The sequence below is a fragment of the Ornithodoros turicata genome, chromosome 4, assembly GCF_037126465.1.
Source record: "Ornithodoros turicata isolate Travis chromosome 4, ASM3712646v1, whole genome shotgun sequence".
In the NCBI taxonomy this organism is placed as follows: domain Eukaryota; kingdom Metazoa; phylum Arthropoda; class Arachnida; order Ixodida; family Argasidae; genus Ornithodoros; species Ornithodoros turicata.
In genome coordinates, this window is record NC_088204.1 from 66,153,147 (window position 1) to 66,163,288 (window position 10,142).

Below are 10,142 nucleotides of genomic sequence, written 5' to 3' on the forward strand. Positions count from 1 at the left end.
ATTAACGGATCCTGCTCAGGTTAGAAAGGACACCCTGACTGCAGCTGCATCGCACAGGAGTTAGTTGCAGTTGGCGAGGTCTCAAAAGTTCCTGTCGAAGGAAACGGGCGAGGCAATTCGAAGCAAAATGCAGAAAAACCATCCGGAGGAGGCTTCGAAACTGAAGCAAGTAGAAAAGCGCTATGAACGCAAGCTCGGAGAACGTAGTAAAGGGGACCATACCCTGTCGACTGGCTCTACTCGTCACCCAACAGACAATACTGCTGAAAAGGAAGGCCGTAAGTTAGATTGTTTGTCAAGGTTGGTGTTGCAGAGGGTACAGATCCTCCTTCGGGAAACATTTCATACGATCCTCACACACATCGTGTGCGTGAGACGCCAGCGTTACTGTAGGAGAAAAATGGCGCTCGGTATACCTAGGCCGCCTAGGTAAAGAAACATGAAGGAAACATGGAGTGAGGAGCCGTGGCGCTCGCTTTGCCTCGCTCGGAACCTACGTCCCCGGAGATCGCTTTGAGGCAATGCAATGTATTTCCGCTTTAATACTCTATGCGCTGAAGCGTCCTGGAGTCGTCCTGAAGTGTGGAGCTTGTTAAAGGGGCACTAAAATTCAAAAATAAGTTCACTTCAATCTACTTTACACGCTATGTTAATTTCGTACTTACTATAATTCAAAACTTTGGATTCCGTTACAAAGCTACAATCGAAATTATACCGCACTCTTTCTTGCTTCGGCGCTAAGCAGTGAACGTCGTTTCAGCACATGCATCGTGGTGTTTTTTGTCAACACCTACTAGATTATAACGACTGTCATAATCGGCAACCACTATAAGGAGCCCTTCCGCACGTCCACGTATAGGACGGCAACACATCGACTCCGAATATCTACTCCATGATTGGACAATGGAAATTTGAACTTTGAACGCACAGAAGCAGACGTACGATTACAGTAGCAGACGACAGCTCCAGCTTCTATGAAAATGTGTAGAATTATGATGATAATCAACTTTATAAAGAAGCACCTCTCCTGGGACATCCACCGCTTGTACAAATATCATACGGTAAACTGCCACCAATCTTTGCCTCCTGTGAATCCCGTTCCTTGTCGCCAAGGACAGCTGTCCTTACGTTGTATTTTTCTTCTAAACAGTAGTGTTGTGTGAACAACTTTTGTTTGAACTATACCAATTGAAACACGAACTTTCATGTGACAGTCAGTTGTTTTTGCATCTTAATAGTGCCCTTCTAAGTAAGCATGCACTTGGAGCACCAGACTGCCCTTCTAGTTGGCTGCGTTTTATATTTTTATTTTTTATTTTTTGTGGTCTCCTTACTTCTCAACCGCGTGAAGAAAGCACGGCTGGTCTCACTCCTTCATCCAGTTGCGCGGAAAGAGTCGGGATGTCGTGTGCCACGGCATAAACGGCTCTGCCTTCGGAAAAACACCGCAGACGATTTCAAACACAAGAAGCTCTCTTTCTGGCTACCAGTAGCTGTCTGCGCAGCTGGTGGGGTCTCGCTTGACCAACAGAGAATATAGATCGTTGGCAAGGGTTGCAGATAACACTGTCGGGATTGACGAATTGTTACTGCATCCGTCATATACGTCAATTGCTACCGTCACATCGCTCAAGCGGTCAGGCCCTCTTTGCTCTAGGTGGCACTGGCAACGCCAGTGCGCACTTGTTAGAAATAAGCCACGCATAAATTTTAGTGAATCGACAGGATTACACTCTGAGTCACGCTATCAGATCGTTGGTCAACGCTAGTGACATCCCTCGTAGTGGTCGTGCATAGTTTTAGCGTCAACCACTCACTAAAACTTCATCCGAAGACCATTCGTTTTGAGTAATAAACATGTGCAGCATGTGGCCTGCCTTCAAATACAATACTGACACAGCATTTCAGAGGGCAACCAACGAAGCGCGTACTGTGGACACAGTGATCGGCAGTTCCAGACAACCGTGTCATGAAGCAGAAGCTAGCATTGGAAGTAATACCAGTAGGGCGCTCCAACCGGCAGCACCGGTCGGAAAACTCTAGCCCCTCCCGATCACCGGCTGGGCACTTATTTTTTCTCGTTCGTTTTCTTTCTTCTTTTCTTCTATTATTTTCGTGTCTGGGAACGTGCCCCGCACCAGGAAGTCGGGGCCTGAGCCTCAGCTGCACATTCTTTACTGGCACTGTGGTACATAAGGGTTAAGCTTGAAACAGCATTTTCACCAGATTTTTTTCATTTTCTCTGGTACTTTACCCGCCTGCATTACTTCAGCGACATGAAGGCAATACGGATTGTTTCACTTTTGTTTGCTGACGCCACTCGCATATTATGACACCTCTCCCGATAGCACAATACGTAAAACAGACATAACAGCCCTTTTCTCGTCTGCTGATCCGGAACATACGTACCTTTGTTTACCTGCAGCCACACCTTTTCTCTTTTTTTTTTTCCTTCTTAGCACTGACACCTGCAGGGCAACTGCAATCATGCACTGCAGAATTGCAAAACTGCGGAAGATCGAACAACATTTCTTGACCCCAATGTTGGAAACCCGTAGCTTATCGTGAACCCTAGCAGCACCGTAAACAGCAACAACAACTTTATTGGGTGGCGACACACCTGGGGAGGCCGCGAAGCTCTCGCACTGGCTCGCCGTTGGTGTTACTGGTATTAGAACGCGCCCTGATCGGACTCTGCACTCGGCCAGCGGTGACATCGGCGAACGGCCTCTGCAGTTTGTCCAGGCCATGATTTGTTCGGAATAAATTTAAATTCCGATTTTCATTCGATTTCCACTTGCAGTATTTTTTGGCACTCGGGAATTTCATTTGTTCGAATTGGATACGTTCCTCGAATTACTGCATTTTCGACATTGACGTACGGCGTTCTTCCTAATCATATTACTTAATTTCAGAGTGATGATGTACGGTTGGTCGCCATTACCCTCGTTCCTTCAGCAGCGACCTTCTCACTTATTGTATTGCAGGTGCAACATGTTGGATCCCGTTAAATCCATTGGAAAGCAGTTTCTCATTGATACACATTAGGTCGATTCCTCCAACTGACTCCTCATTAAATCAATTCGAAGTCAGAATTTCTCACTGACGACCATTAAACAAACGGTCATTTGGTTCCTTACTCCTTGATGTGGTCTTCGCCACGCAACACGGCAGAGCGGTTTCGCGAAGGCAGTTCCCCTGCTTATCTTCCAATTCAGTCAACGTGAAATAGTCCGCTATGACATGTTGAACGAATTCATAGTGAATCTCATCAAAATTGCGAGGAGAAATCAAAAAGGTCACGCCTGCTATTTCCAGCAAGGGCAGAGAAGTGGTGGGAAGATGCACCTCATCATGGGCGTTCCCAGGATTTTTTTCACGCCCCCCCCCCCATGAAAAGTGCTTCTAGGGGAGGCAAGAGTGCCCCCTATCACGTCTTTTCTGGAGGTGGTCTTTGCGCACTGTGTGACGGGGGGCACATTCCTCCTTGGCATATACGCTGGGCTCTCACCTACTTCCACCATAGGCGCTACGACAAAGGACCGTTCTCCTAAAAAAAAAAGGTGAGTGTCTGGAGCCGGCCCTGCTGAGCGATGTCTTCTATGCTGGATAGATCTACGAGGGAACCAGACACCCCGAACCAGCGGAACTGCATCACCACTCCCTCTCCTGCACCACCATTGTCATTCACCTCCATTTCCCCCTTTCCTTCCCAGGATGCATGGAGCCGCCAATTCCGAGTAGGCTGGCCGCATCTAATACCTGCACGTCCCATTGAACAAGCGCTTCAGAAACGACTTCGTGAGGATGTTATCAAAACACGTACAGTCACTGTAGAAAGTTCGGAACTGGGAACGAAGGTCTGGCTAAGAAGAGTTAAGGGAAGTGACGCTCGCCGACAACGACCAACGCCACCTACATACAGAAGGCCTGCACTGTAGAAAGTACTCATTAATAATAACAATAATAATAATAACAATACTACTACTACTAATAGTGATACGTCCGCCAGTACGATCTGCCTATCCGACAAGGCTCCACCATTTATAGAATGAACTGATGACGAGGTCGCACTGTTTCACGGACACAGTTACAGTTCCGCTTTTTTAAGGTTCCCGAATAAAGGATATATGGGCAATGCAACACTCTGTCCCATGCCTCATTGTGCATCACGTTCCCCTATTCTTCTGCCAGTGAAAGTGCAATTAAATCCAAGAGAAATAAAAGACACGCGCAAACAGACAACCTATGGAACACTGACCGCTGGTTCGCTCATTATATGTCGAAACCGAAACCAAAGCTTCATTCGCGAGAACTGAAATGACCCCCCTATTCTCTAAAACGTAGTCGATGAAACGGGCCTTTCGCTGAAATGTAATTCGCGAAAGTATGACCTCGTCTCTAAAACGTTTTATCCACTAAGACCGGGCTCGCTAAACAGTAGGGGAACCCACACAGCTCGCTAAACCGTAGGGGAATATTATGGGTTGTCAAATGTAGTCAGAATATCAAATACAATGCTGGCACAGTTCCCACTGAAGCCATCCAAACAGCTTGGTAGCCTGTTTGATTCTCTCTTCTCTGTTATTCCGGCCTTACACTCTTAAACCCGTACCTTTTATTGTAACTTTTAGAAACATGTAACTTCTGTATAGACGTAGATTTCGAGATTTCTTATAGGTTACACCACTGTAAAGTATATTTAGAGGTTAAAAGCGACCAAGGTCATGTCTTTACAACACGAATAGAAGTTACATCTCGGAAAAAACAAAAACAGCTTGTTGTAACTTATAAATGTACCCTCTACTCCGACACAGTAACTTCTAAGCGAAATCTCCAACGATAATCTCTTTGTTAGTTTCTTATCGTTTGTTTTCCTTTTGTTTTTCAGCATAATGCCGCGTTTCAGCCTCCCATTCGAGACGACAGTTGCGAATCTACGCTGTTATTTTTTATCTGTTTCAGCGTCACCTATACGTCAACTACATGTTATCAATGCTGTATGAACACAGATTATAAGTTCGCAGTCTGAAATACTGATAGTATGTTTCTTTCTAAAGGGTGGAAAACAATTGTCAATGCCGCAACCACCAAGATTTCCGATTTCGCTGCGTAGCCGAGCCTGGTCTAGGTCTATCCACACTGAGAGCGGTTTCCTTGAAACGCTTAACGCTCGTCGTCCGTCCGTTAACAAGTGTAATCTGTTTTAATCAGTGGTTTTCCTCGCGTTTATCATAGTGTCGTCAGGAACAACGGAAAAGCTAGATGTCGCTAGCAAACAAGTATATTTTCGGTGTTCTCAGGGGAAAGTGTAGTGAGTGCGAAGATTGCAAAGAATATATAACCGAAAACGAACGTCACCACCGCAGCCCTAATTCACACACTTCATACACTGGGTAAGTGTACATTTTGTGCTAGGTACGTGCGTTATTTTGATAGCAAGAGCTCTTAGCGCAGGTTTGTTGTGATTATGGCAAGCGTTTTGCGGTCCTGCATATGAACGCCACTTACGCTTGCTACTTTTCTGCTCTTACTTGGTCGCCAAGTCAATACACCGGCGTGCATTTTGCGAGCTGCTGATATATGCATCAAGATATATAATTCGCAGCTTCCTACTTGTTGTATTCTTACGATATTCTAAGACTCAATCGCGGAGTGAACGCCTTCCCGCATTTATGCTGCTTTGTACCTTGTGCTTTGTACGGATTTGAATGGTTCCGTAAATGTTACTCTCATTGCCCAAACTTTTGTTCCCAGGATCCCACATGCAGGTTCACATACCGTCACCAGCGCAATGCAGTACCTCACAAACTCGTCCCAGAGCGCCTCCAACGCTGATAACGCAGTAATGTAGTGTCTCCTGCGTTATTGTACACTCATATTCCTCAAGGTTGTGTGCGTTTTATGTAATACTGTATTGCCATTTGCGCTCGCCTCTGCAACACGAATGTGGAATAAATTTTTTTCTGCTGCAGTTCTCCATTTCGTTGGGTGTGTTCAGCTTAGCAAACATAGGTCAGTTGTTTTGACTCGCTAGCTTCCTCGCACTTTTATGCATTGCTTCTCACTTAGAAGATAGTTCTTTTTTCCACAAGCATGGTAAAGCGACCATGGTTTCTCCTCACACCAGAATCGCACTTGTGCACAATGTGTCACCTCTCGACAGACTTCTGTTTTTGTAATATACATATGTTCAAGATCTCCTTTTCTGCTGGTTCATTTTGGTACCTTGGTGTGTTCTGTAAATGTCTGTCCATATCCCACGCACAGGGTGTTTGTTTTTATTCGCATCACACCAGCGCTCATTTGACAGGTGGGTTATGTTAATTTTCGCAAATTAACCCATCCGTAGTTACAAACATTTCCGACATTTCCTGACGCATGTGTTTGTAACTACGGATCGACTAATTAGCAAAGATTCACATAACCCACCTGCCAAATGAGCGCTACTCTGTTGCGAATAAAAATGAACATCCTGTATAAAAAGCCGCACGTTGGCGTAACCTTTACGGGCAGGTGCTGGATTGAAGGCCGTAACCTCTAGTTAGTGGGTTTCCTTGTAACTTTTATAAAAGGTGTCACTCAGAGGGTACCTGGTAGCTTCTGAAATAGAGGGTAAAATATTGAGATTTTTTACCCTTTACTAAAGGGTACGGAGTTAAGAGTGTAGCCTAGCTCGGTAAAGGCCACCAACAACAACCTATCTCTCAAGTGGTATGCCCGGTTCACAGAAAAAAGGCGCGCAGGTTGCCGTGTGTGTAGAGAATAAAATACGGGAATAGTGTTATTCAATACCACGTTATGTACAAGGGTTCTGTCAAGCAGTGAATAATGCCGCACGCATGCTTTCTTTGTGTAGCGGACGTTTATTCGATATCTGCAGGCTTCGACGAATACTTGGCGATGTCATGGCTGTAGCAGTGGTGGAGGTCTTGAGTCGTGTGCACTATCACTACGGCGAAGCAGGAGGTATATACGTGTCGTTATTTATGGACCGTTGATGAGCTTCACTTTGGACATCCACTTGTCCTGCAAATAGCAGCGAGAAAATTTGGTGTCAATGTCGCGAAGAAGTAGTAGGCCTAGTCCGCAGCGGTTTAAGCCTTTCGGAACGTTCGGTTCGATGTATGGCGTTTGCAGAATGCCAGGTGATATCGTAGGACGACGTTGTCGACAACGTCGTTCAGGAGACATTGACGCGGATTGGATCTGTAGAGGAGCACATCTTCTCTCGTTGCAGGAAAGATGTGCAAGTCCGGGCCTTTGAGGTTGATGCTGTCCGTTTATTGATATTTCCTCTTCCCGCGCTGGGAATTTGCAATGAGCTCCGCTTGGATTTCGAGGGCCCGGAAGCCTTTGTTCGCGAAGGGTGCTCTCGCGTTCACGAGCAAGGATGCTGTCCATACTAGTTGGGGACACTGACACGAATCGGATCTGTACAGGTTCACATCTTCTCTCGTTGCAGGAAAGATGTGCAAGTCCGGGCTTTTGAGGTTGATGCTGTCCGTTTATTGATATTTCCTCTTCTCGCACTGTGTAAAAGCGATGAGCTCTGCTTGGATTTCGAGAGCCCCGAAGCCTCTGTTCGCGAAGCGTGCTCTCGTGTTCACAAGCAAGTCGAAAAAGCGGGCGTTGTACTGAAGGAGAAAGAGACGGTCGTATCAGGTCATTGAGAAGGATTTCGTTTGTCGTCCTAGATGGAATGCTGACCATTGTTCGGATCGAACTGACGTGGCCGTAAATGATGTGGTGTTCCCCAATAGTGATGCAAGCAGTTTCGAAGAGCAGTTTGGAACTGAAGAGGACACCACGTGCCAGTCCATTGGTCTTAACGACTATCTTGACTCCAGTCTGCATTTTAACGTGTATTGCAACAACAGCCACGTCTGTGACTCCATAGTTTTCCATGATACGCTCGCTCTGCCCACGTCGTGCGATGTCTCCGACTTCACTAATTGCTCCGCGTACACTTGACGCGGTCGGTGCACAGAAGCGGATAAAACGCCAGCCGATGTAGTTAACAGCCCGTGTGTTCTTAGATCCTTGTCTCAAGCAGGCCACGTGGGGTATGTAATTATTTGCCAGTACAAGTAAGGTTGTCTTTGTAAGCAGCTTAAACGATGACTCCGTTCTAATAATCTCATTCGACAAAGAGAGCAAGGTGATGACATGTATGTTGCTACTCAACCGAGTAATGGTGAGTTGCTTGATGGAACGTTTATGGACGACACCCTCGCTCTCCTGGACCGGTAGCAGTGTATATCTATTAGCTTCACGGGTTCCCATGGTGCATCTGCTGATTCCATGACTCGTGCAGGAATAATAAGGATAATGCGTGCTCTGCAATTTGACCTCTGTGTAAAAGTACTGAGACATGTGGAACGCAAGGCTATTCAAGGCGAAGTCCGCAGGTTTTAAGGCCAAACGTCTACTGTCTTGGATGTCACGTAGGAATACAGGCGCAATGCTGATAATACCGTAAGCAAATGCTTTGTATGGCCTATATTCTAGACAGTGCACGCTGAGGGTTATTTCCGTTGGATTCTTGGCTTCGTACTCCACCCTGTGTCGAAGGCAGCTGTGGTAGAGTCCAGGTCTCACATGAGTGGTGCTTAGAGTGCCAGAAACAATGGCAATGTCCAACTGTGGTTTCCCAAGGAGCTTGAAGGAGTCACTTCTTTGCACACATCGTAGTTCTTTCGATGTTTGTCCATTTGGGATGGCCTATGTCGTATGAGCCACTGTAGCTTTATGGTCGCAGTGAGAGAGGACGAGGATGAGAAGCACAGCGGCGAACATGCCCCAGAGAAGGGGTGGCAAGAGGATGGCCCACAGGTCCTTCGCTACGACCTTGAAGAACACGTCGAGATCGACGAGGGTGTCCTCGTCGATCTCGGGCGACCTGGTGCGCCTTGGGACTGGCTGTCGTGGAACAGTGGTGGCGACTGCGGGAGCCACCACTGTCCTTCTCCTGTTTCTGCGGGCGCGGCAGTGTTTGCGTCCCATGACTGTTCGTTCTTAGCAAACGTCGTCGTTTATTACGCTAGCTTCTGCTTCTTCTTCGTAGTCCTTTACGACTTCGTCTTCTTCTTCCGAGATTATCGGTAATACGGTGAGCTGGAATGGAGCTAACCACATATAGGAGCGGGATACAGTAATGCGGGGTAATAGTAGTAGTAGCGGGTTTGTAATGGGCCATGTCAGGTCAAGGTGACGACGCATGCCCGAGAAGGTGGCAGTAGTAGTGGTCGTAGCGGGATTTCGCCGAAGCAAATTGGTTGACACCACGACCTACTAGATTATAACGACCATGCCACAATCAGCAAACCCTATGAGGTGCGTGTCCGCACGATCCGCCAGGGGCGCTACTGACGCGCCCTGGTAGACTGGCGCACGATTGGACGATGGAAATTTCAATTCTGAACTCACAGAAGCGTATGTACGACAACCGTAGCAGACGACAGCGATAGCTCCTATGTAAACGCGTAGAATGATGATAATAATCAACCTCAGAATTAAACATCTGTGGAAGTCCACAGCTTGTACAGAAATACTAAGGTATGCTGAAGTACAAAGTATTGTAGAAGTTGAGGAAGCAATAACAAGGACGATCAGAAGCGCCACCGCTGCCTTCCAAAAATGGCGCATGGGAGGGGTGCGCCTGACATGGTCGTTATAATCTAGTAGGTCGTTGTTGACACATGACGGAGAAGATAGCGTTCGGAGTAGGGCGCTGCAACAGACACCACTGGCCCGAAAGCCCGACTCGATCAGCGTCAGGCACTGATTTTTTTCGAGTCTAGGAAAGTGCCGCACATAAAAGAAACTAGAGCTTGTAGGTCGGATTTTGATACCACAGTTATTTTGTCCTTGGGCGCGGACCGGTCTCCGGTCTAGACCCAAGACACTTGTCGTCAATTCTTTATTGCACAATTTTTATTCCCAATTAACTTCGTGCCTTTTAATTCGTTTGGTAGTGTCTTGATGATTGATAGGTTGAAGCGCTCTCGTGTTGGTGTCGACAGCATCAACGTCAAATTCTTAAAAAAGTTCCAAAGTTCATACATCCTTGCTGCTGACGAAGCTGTTTGAACAGCGGGTGAGTTCCAGAGACTGTTCTTCTTCTGGGCACCGTCCTCATC